The sequence below is a fragment of the Talpa occidentalis genome, unplaced genomic scaffold (genome assembly GCF_014898055.3).
Source record: "Talpa occidentalis isolate TD23 unplaced genomic scaffold, MPIMG_talOcc4v2.1 talOcc4.4, whole genome shotgun sequence".
Classification (NCBI taxonomy): Eukaryota; Metazoa; Chordata; class Mammalia; order Eulipotyphla; family Talpidae; genus Talpa; species Talpa occidentalis.
In genome coordinates, this window is record NW_023604295.1 from 99,185,660 (window position 1) to 99,195,996 (window position 10,337).

Here is a 10,337-nt window from a genome sequence, read left to right on the forward strand (position 1 = left end):
GGACGTTTGTATTCCGAACTGCTGGTTTGTAGGATCATACACATAGTTGGAAGTTCACTTTCCCATGCATTATCTTATTCCTCTTTGCACCAAACCCCTTAGTGTCATTATCTCCATTTTACAGATGGAAAAACTGTGATCTCGGAACCAGGTCTGCTGCTACCAATGAGAATGTTTCCGATCTAATGTTGAAGTGTGAACTACGTTAGCATTATCTGCCCAATCCATGTTTTCTGGTGTAGTGTCAGGAATAGATACTCTAGAGCCAGAACGCCTGTATTTCATCCTTACTGCATTCAGTGCATTATCTTCAGCAGGTTGCTTAACTTCTTCATGTTTCAGTGAAATAAGGGTTAGGATAGAGAACGTACGTAAAGCTCTTCGTACATGCCTGGAATGCAGAAAACCTTGTATGATAGCGTTTCTCCAGCCTCCTAGTAAAGTAGAAAAAAATGGGACCAATTATCTGAATATTTATTACTAAAACCCAATAAAAGTAAGCTTTTAATTCTAGTTTTCTGTCTTAATCCAGCTCTTCCATTTTAGTGAGGGGTGTGTGTGTGTATGTGTGTGTGTGTACACGAAACTGCCTGTTACTTGACTGGACAGGTTTCACCTTCACGCTGCTCACAAATGGTGAGGTTTTCACAGAATGGCTGCAATGAACCTGTTCTACTACCAGTCTCTTCCTTCCATTTAGGCTGTTATATTTCTCCCCTGGACTAGACCGATAACTTTCAACTGGTCTTGTAACCTCTAACCTCTCCTTCATTTTGCTCTTTACTGAATTCCTATATTCTCTTGTACTGGCATTCCAAATTAATTGTAGCATTGATCATCCTTGTTTATGATGTGTGTTCTCTAACTGTTGAGTTTTGGAAGTGCAAGAATTTTATTTTTGATTTTTCTACTGCTACAACACTATTTCTCAAACTTCAGTAATATGCATTTCACCCACATACTCTTTGCTAATCTGGAAAGATGACTATTATTATTCACTCAATGTTTTCTTTAAAGGCAACTCCAACTCATTGAAAAAGCCTCATCCTAAAATGTAATATTCAGTAAAATGAAATTTATCATGCTGTTATTTTTTTATCCCAATATACATTAACCTTACATTACAGAAAATTTAAACAACTAGCCATATATCACCGACATTATGGCATATTACAATTTAGAGCATATCCCTTACACAGAATACACAGAGATGTAATTGAAATTTTAGTTAACATTTATATGATTAGAGCTATTATAACTGTATTTGATTCACCCTTCATCCATTAAACTCAAGCAATACATCCTTGGGAAGCTACTCCTCTAAGTACAAGTTTATGTGACCCCTCCTCATATCGTCATGCATCAGTGTGTTCTTGCCACTTGTTTATCTACCCTGTTATTCACTAAAGGACAGAAACTAAGAATTTTATCTTCTTGGTCTCTCATCTCACTGCCTTCCATAGAATAGTCGCTTAAGGAAATGTTTGTTCATTTAATTTTTGGCTTAGTTTGAGCATTCACAAAGGTGGGTTCTGGTAAGTGATTTGGGTACAGATAGTTTATTTGGAAAGTATTTCCAAGAAACAGAATTGATGGGTCAGGAAGAGTAAGAAAAGAAAGAAAGAAAAATCAATATAAGTGTTTATTTTTCAAGTCACTACTTATCCTCATAAACATTCAGAATGCCCCCCCCCATATCCATTTTGAGATTGGAGCATTTATCACTCCTGTCTGAAATGGTTAAAGATTTCCCCCAAAACTTTTAATTCTCTACCTACCTGTATTGCACTTCTACATAGAGCACAGAGGGCTTCCTTAATCTGATGTTAAAAAACAGATCTGTAGGCTCACACTTGGGGTGGGATGTATTTGAAACAGTATGAGTCTGGGCTGACAGCAGAACCATCATTAGTTGTATGTGAAATCATTGGGGGAGGGCCACTGAGTCAAGTAAAAAAACTCCTGCTATGCTGGCTTTCCTGTTTTTCCTGACATAACTATTTTAAAGAAAGGAAATATTGATTATTAGCAACTCTCTATGCAACAGTATCAGGAATTTCATTTCTCGTTTAAAATTTGCTGCTAAATAACCTTATGTATACTCTTTAAATCTAAGTAATGAGTAGAATTTGAGGGGTGATAAGAAATCTTGATTAAGCAACAAAAGATTTAGTTTGGCACTCATCTCAGAAGCATTAATTTCTAAAAAAAAATACAAATTGTGAGTTTAATAAAGAAAAACTAGTAATGTGGGATAGAAATAGGTAGTTAGAAGGAAATCTGAAAAGTGTTTATAAATATCTAAGTAAAAATTTCAGGATGGAGAAACAGAGCCACATTTTTTAATAGTAACATATCTATGCAAAGAGGGAAAGTTTAAAATATAAAAAGAGAGACATAATCCAAAAACTGTGACCCCAAAAGAAATTGAAAAAAACCTTTAAAAAGATTTGAAAATGGGGCCTCCCTGGTGGTACAAGGGCTTAAGAGGGCTTAAGTCTTAGCATAGCGAAGCTATTGGCAGCCACTACAGCATGAGTTCAATCCCCAGCCCCCCAACCAGGGAGCTAACCCACATAGCACAGCAGACCTCTCCTGTCATCCACCTCTCCTTTCAGCAGTATATTTCAGTAGATTTGCCCATTCTGCTCCTCACCCTGTCTCTGGTGAATCCTCTCAACCCCCCTCCCCCACCGCCCCACACACACACCTCTGGCCTGCATCCCAGTTCTTATAATGCATAAATAAATAAAAGTAAATCTTAAAAAAGTATTTGAAAATGGAAGCGATTCTTTAAATAAATAAAAAAGAGAAAATGGACGAGCAGTGGTATAGAAGAGAGTTATCTTTCATGGGAAAGACTGCTTTATTGGTAGCAATACAAGTCAATAAATATTGATCCCCAAAGAACTTAGACTATCAGATTATGGTGCACTGAACCAGCTAATTGCTGAGATGACAAATTGAAGGCAACCCTGCTTCTTGGGAAATGAAGCCATAGCCAGCTCATGGACGCCCCATTCAGGAGGGCGTCAGGTGCCCCACCCTTTAGATGCATTGAAGTTCCATTGTCCTCAAATAGTTTTTGTCTCTCTGGAATTTTATTTTCAAATTGTTTGTGTAGAGCAATACTTAAGGGTTTCTGGGTAATCTGATGAGGTCAACAGATTCCACAGTATCTTGGTTTAGTTACTGGCCACCAAACCTTGACAACCTGAATCTAGTTTAGTTCAACAGACACAAACTGTGGGTTTATTTGTGCACACATTGTACTTTGGATTCAAAGTAGAATAAAGATGTGTTTCAAAATGGAGACGGAAAAGCAACAAGTTAGGCAAAGTGCATCGGTTCTTTTCACCATTTACAGTTTAGGAATGGAATCTGGAAGTCATAAAACCTATAAACAAGGACTATTTTTTGTTTTCCCTGATGAAACCAGAAAGTTCTGTGAACTGTTTGCCAAGTTTAAGGTGCAGGGCTAGAGACACCACTGAACTTTTTTTTACCTCTCCATGATGTTTGCATTCCCTCACAGATGAACTCTCTCCTTTAATAGTTTTCCTGTAGTTAGAGCATGCTGCCATCAGGTGGTGGTTGGTGCAACAATCACCTCTTTCAACGTTAAGATGCTGATGGCAAGGATGGAAGGTTTTCCTGATGTTTGTAATATTTTATTTACAAACTGACTCAAAAACTCATTGTCCATATATCTACATGGCTCACTCCCTTGCTTCATGAAGGTTTCTGCTCAATGTGTCACACTGTCAGTGTGGTCTTCCAGAAATACCCTACATTAATTAAGTACATACCTTCCACCACAATATTTCCCCTCCCCTTACTCTGTTCTATTTTTAATCATGCATCAATTAATAGGCAGGTCTTTCTTCCTTTGTCCTATATTCACTTCTTATTTTACTGGATTTCATTGTAAAACATTTTTTTTCAAAAAGTGTCCTTGGGTGTTGTCTCCCTGGGACTCTATTGGTTGAAGACATTGTTGCCTTTTATTTGAACAAAATCTTCTCTGGTAAAACACAGAAAATCAGAACCCATCTAGGTATTTTGAGCAAAAAAGATTACAAAGGTTTTGGAAAGTCTAAAGATGCAAACAGAGAGGGAATTTTTTTTACTTGAGATCAGGAACAATAAGAGGTTCACCACCACTCAAAAAGCTGCTACCACCATTGCCAGAGCCAGAAGAGAAAATGAATGGCTGTTACCTTTCTTCTGTCTTTCAATCTCACCAAATGTTTGAATTTGCAATACTTAATTTAGATCTCAGCCAGCAAGGGAGTCTAAGAAATATAGTCTCTTAGCTTTTATTCCCTGCAATACATGGATGGGCAGAGAACTAAATTAATGTGTGTGTGCATGTTTATAATGTACAGTGTATATTATAATGTACATTCCTTGCTTTCCAAGATATTTGTATATGTATATAAAGGTATGTGTATATATAAAATTGGAGGTTAGATACTCCTTCATTCCTATTTCAGCATGTGTCCTAAAAACAAAGAATTCCCTTACATAACCAGAGTAAAATTAATAAAATTAGGAAATTAACACTGATACAATAATATCTACAGACCCTATCCAGATTTTGTCACTTTCCCTAAAGATGTTTTTTATAGCACCACATTACATTCAAACATCATGAATCGGCAATAGCTTTTAATTGTTAATCTTTTCCAATCTGTCCTTATATTTCACCATCAGTTATTTTTCAAAATCTCTCAATTTTAATTTGTCTGATGTTTTATTTTTCAAGATTTCAGGTTATGCATTTTTAAAAAATATTTTATTTTATGTAATTCTTACATCATTTTTCATTTTTGCACAATGTATGCATTTTCATTTTGGTTATATTCCCCATACAATTGCACCCCCCTTATTTTGACCCTAATCCTTCCTTTCCCCGCCCCCCCCATAGTGTGTCTTTGGTTTATAGTTGCTTGTTGATTTTGATTTTTTCTTTATTATAGTTAGTCTTTTTCCTGGTCCCCTATGTTTATAGCAGCACTATTTATAATCGCTAAGCTATGGAAACAACCCAAATGCCCAAAAATAGATGACTGGATCAAGAAGATGTGGTATGTATACACAATGGAATATTACTCAGCAATCAAAAAGATAAACTCATGCAATTTGCAGCAACATGGATAGAGCTGGAAGGGATCATGCTCAGAGAAATAAGCCAGTAAGAAAAATACTGGATGGTCTCACTCATAGCAGGAATTTAGGTTATGAATTTTTGACAGGAATGCTACAGAAGTATGTCATATCAGAAGGCACTAATGTGCATATGTCCATTCCTAATAAGGTTAACTTTGATCACCATTAAACTGGTGTCTACCAGGTTTCTCTAGTATAAATTTCCTATTTTTCTCTTTGTTATTATAAGTATCTTTTGGAATGAAACTTTGAAACTATATAACTGATACCCTGTAAATAAGTATCCTTTTCCTCTTCAAAGTTTTAACCTTTGTTAGCATTTATTGAATATTCTTGCTTGATACAATTGCGATGACAGTGGTAGTGTTGGTGATGGTAGTAAAATGGGGATTTCTAATTCTAAACTTCCTTCTATATTTATCAGTCAGCATTCTTGTGTAAATAAGGGCTTTCTCTTGTCCCTGTTATTTATTTACATTAGTATGGGACAATAGATTCCTATTTTATTCAATGAACTAGATAGTCTGTAGCTATAACTATGGATTTTGATGCTGAATTTGTTTCAGATTTGGCCAATAGAAAAATCTTTAATCAGCATTCTTTCATTATTTGCAGATTCTTTGGGCACTTCCTTGCTTTCCAAGACAATCCATCTTCATTTGTACATTCTCTGCCCTGGAGCAACCATTTCAACAAGTATACTTGATTATTTTAAGAGGAGAATGATATTGAAAAACCAAGACTTAGTTTTAAACAACATTTCCATGCATCCTCACCTCAGATTATATTCTTTTTAGCATGTACCCATAATTCATATGGATTCATTTTTATTTTGCTCAGTGTTGGATGGAAATTTCTTTCCCACCAGTTCTATGACCTGCTTGTTTTCCCCACAGGCCACAGACACACTTTGAGAATGCCTGCATGTTCAGTGGTCATTCACATTTCTCAGAGAGTATCATTATTCATTCAATCCATTTCCTCTCATCAACCTTTCCTTTTCTTTTCATTCATAATGGGAAAGGGGTAAGGTTTTCTGTATGGTTGATTGCCTTTGCATTTGAGAAAAGTCAATGAGAATTCTCAAATTTGTTGATTTACCAAGATGGCCCTTGGAAATGGACTGTGGGTTGGGAATAGAGTTAGGACCTGAAACATACTGAACTTTAATGTTCTTCAAAATCTTCTATTTATTTTCTTGACTAATAGCTTTTGAATGTTATGACATTAAATTATTGCTTCTTGTTGGTCACAAAGTTAAAAAATTCAAGTTGACAGATGTATTACATTTTTGCTCTAAAATCTACATGGATCACAGGGAGATATCATGGTGTACCTAACAAAATAAGTAAAATTTAACAGACAGATAATGCCAAGTGCTGTTGAACACAGGAAAGTAATTGGAGTGCTACTATATTAATTAGAAAACTGAATTAGTAGTTACTGTGGAAATTGATGCTATTGCAGTTAAACATGTATCCTCTCTATTTTCAAGAGATTCCACTCCTAAGGCAATATCCAAAGAAAATGAGTGCTATGTTCACCAAAAGATTTTACAAGATTGTACTGATACATGCCTACTTTATTCATTAGAAACAAATCCAAATGTCCTTCAAGAGCAAAATACATGGAATACCACATAGCAATAAGAAACAACATACTATGGCTATATATTTCTATAGAATAGATTCATGGATGTATTAAAAAACAAGATAACAGGTCCCAAATGGGGACTTAATTTCTAAGCCCCATGAAACCAAACTGAGACTTACTTGCAGTGTTGATAGTCCTAGAGATGGAATTTAAACCAATTAAAAATTGCCAGGTTAACACTAGTTTGGTCATCTTTTTGCCATTCCCTAAAAGAAACTAACTTCTAAATCACCAATCTTTCTTTCTTTCTTTTTTTTTTTTTTTTTTTGGCCTGGTGTTATGTCCTTGTTCCTGCTTCCTTTGGTCATAAAATATCTTTCATTTTGTGTAGCTCCTTAGAGTTCCTTTCTATCTGCTAGATTGGATGCTGCCTGACTTGACTTTTTCCTCAAATAAACTTTAAAAAATTTTAAGTCATAGATTATCTTTTAATAGATGAATTTCACAAACAATAAGCCAGACACAAAAGAGTACACAATACATATTGACATTTATATGATGCTTAAAAATAAGTAAGGCTGACTTATTTCTGACAGGTCAGATAGTACTTTATGTGTGTGGGGGGGGGGCAAGAGACTTGACCAAGATATTGTTGTAGAGCAACCCCAATACAAAACGGGGTGCCTGACTGTGGGTCCTCACCCGCGCCCTTAAAAGGACTTATCAATGCTCTACTGCAGGCACATGCGAAAGGTTAATAAAAGGTTTATTTACAAGGGAAGGGGAAATGAGGAGATGTACAGCTCAGGGAGAAAAGTGGGAGACAAAGTTTTAAATGAGTCCTACCCGATCCACCCATCAGGAATCCCAAAATGGCGCTCTGAGAGCTGGCCGCCAGCCAGGAGCTGTGTAGCCAGGAGGCGAGCGAAAGCGAGCCCGCCCAAGGCCCACGTGTTGGTTTTTATACCCAACCTGGCTGCTTAACTCCATCCTCAGGTCCCAGCCACCCTCCCTTTGGTGGTGATGGGATTTGTCTTTCCCAGTGTCCTGATGGCTTTGGTCTGGAGTGGGGGTGGAGTCCACAAAGCCTGTATGGGATTAGCTCAGTACATCATTTCTCCCTAACAATATGACAGTTTTCCTGAATGCTGAAAATATTTTATATCTTGATATGGATGGTGGCTATATGGTGGATTATGTATGTAAAAAATCAGCAAACTTTTATTTGTTCATCTTACTCCTAATTATATTTTAATTAAAATATTTTACATGGAGGAAAAACAATCCCCCAAAAAACCCCAATTCATGCGTATTGAAAATAAGGTGGAAAAAGTTAAATTTAACAATGTTGTAGAAAGTATGTGTTGTTCTTGTAGATTTCAAAAATCCAATACGGAAGGAAAGTGCAATGCTAAAAAATTGAAAATATTATTTTTCTGTTATTCTGATAAATATAAATGTCATGAAAATTCACACACACACACACACACACACACACACATTTAGTGAATTTGAAAAAAATTACCCACAAATCACTTTGGGCACCATGTCTTTCAGTGGATTTATAGCTTTACAACTTTTCTAATGTCTCTGTATTTTCATCGCTCTAGTTACATGTCCTGCATCATTTGAGTTGATTGGTGTCTGTTCTTAGAATGTTGTTTGTTTTTTTTTCCAAATGAGTAGAGGTGGGCTTATTATTTTGATATCTTGATAAGATTAACTTTATTACATTTACTAGAGGTGTGTTATTTGCTCGTTTCTGTTTTGGTCAATCATTCGGCAATTATCAATTTGACTCTTTCCCTCCTGAACTTAAAGATATTCATCGTTTTTGGGCCTCCCCAGTGGCGCAGCGGTTGAGCGCTGGGTTGTGAAGCTGCCTGCAGCCTCTGCAGCGCCGGTTGGATCCCTGGTTGCTCTCTGACCACTGGAGGAGGGTCCCACATGGCATGCAGATCTCCCCTGCCACCCGCTGCTCCCCTCAGCAGTGTACTTCCGTCCTTCTGCCTGTTCTGCTCCCTTCTCTGGCTCTGGTGAATTCTCTCACCCTCCCGCGCTTCTGACTGTACCCAGTGCTGTATAAATAAAGAAATAAATGTTTAAAAAAAAAAGATATTCATCTGTTCTTATTTAGCTTGTGGTCTTGTTGTAGAGCAACCCCGATACAAAACGGGGTGCCTGACTGTGAGTCCTTACCCACGTGCTTAAAAGGACTTACCAATGCTCTACTGCAGGCACACGTGAAAGGTTAATAAAAGGTTTATTTACAAATTATACCGGAATTGTCAGGCCTAGTCTCCCAGCCAGGAATGGATTCCAGGCTGCAGGGCAGCCCTGAGCCCCAGCTGCTAGACCCCCCACGGGTTGGTGTCTCACGAAGCCACAGCAGGAACTTCCCAGACGCTCAGGCAAGCAAGCGAGAAGAGGCAGTTTGTTTAGAAGATTAAAAAGTTTATTGAGGAGAAAAAGAGCAGAAATAAAGTGGGACTCCCAGGCCAGGGAACCAGGCCTGGGAGGGGCAAGGAAGCCAAAGTAGAGTCGTGTCTTAGGGAATATATACCTTTTTTCCCTCATTATTCTAAAGCTGCCCCAGTCTCTTTGTGATTGGTCAGTTTGTTGTAGAGCAACCCTGATACAAAACGGGGTGCCTGACTGTGGGTCCTCACCCGCGCGCTTAAAAGGACTTATCAATGCTCTACTGCAGGCACACGTGAAAGGTTAATAAAAGGTTTATTTACAAGGGAAGGGGAAATGAGGAAATGTACAGCTCTGGGAGAAAAGTGGGAGACAAGGTTTAAATGAGTCCTACCCGATCCGCCGATTAGGAATCCCAAAATGGCGCTCTGAGAGCTGGCCGCCAGCCAGGAGCCGTGAAGCCAGGAGGCGAGCGATCGCGAGCCAGAGAGCCCAAGGCCCACGTGTTTGGTTTTTTTATATCCAACCTGGCTGCCCAACTCCACCCTCAGGTCCCAGCCATCCTCCCTTGGTGGTGATGGGATTTGTCTTTCCCAGAGTCTTGATGGCTTTAGTCTGGAGTGGGGGTGGAGTCCACAAAGCCTGTATGGGATTAACTCAGGACATCACTTCCCCCTAACAAGTTCTCGGCTGTCTCACTTAATTTGCTACTGAGTGGGGATCTTCACATTCCTTATCTAACAGCTTTCTCTTTCCCCATTTGTTGCATCTTTAAATTTATGGCCCAGTCTTCTGGATGGGCATCCCTGCATTGAAGTTAAACAGCTGCCCTTATAATGTGACCATAAATTAAACCACTCTCCATTTCTCCAATCTCCGCCTCCCTTTACCACCTGAAGGAAACCAGGACTAGCATTAACAATGTTGTCCTTGGTCCTGGCATGTTTGTTTTTCCTAATGGAATGGGTTACTTTCCCTTGCTTGTCCTTATCTCTGAAGCCTCCCTAAATTTTTCAGAGGTCCCCTCCTGCACTATCCCTAAAACTGCCTAATAACCCTAGCTTGCCCTGTCTCACAAGGGAAGGGGAAATGGGGAAATGTACAGCTCTGGGAGAAAAGTGGGAGACAAAGTTTTAAATGAGTCCTACCCGATC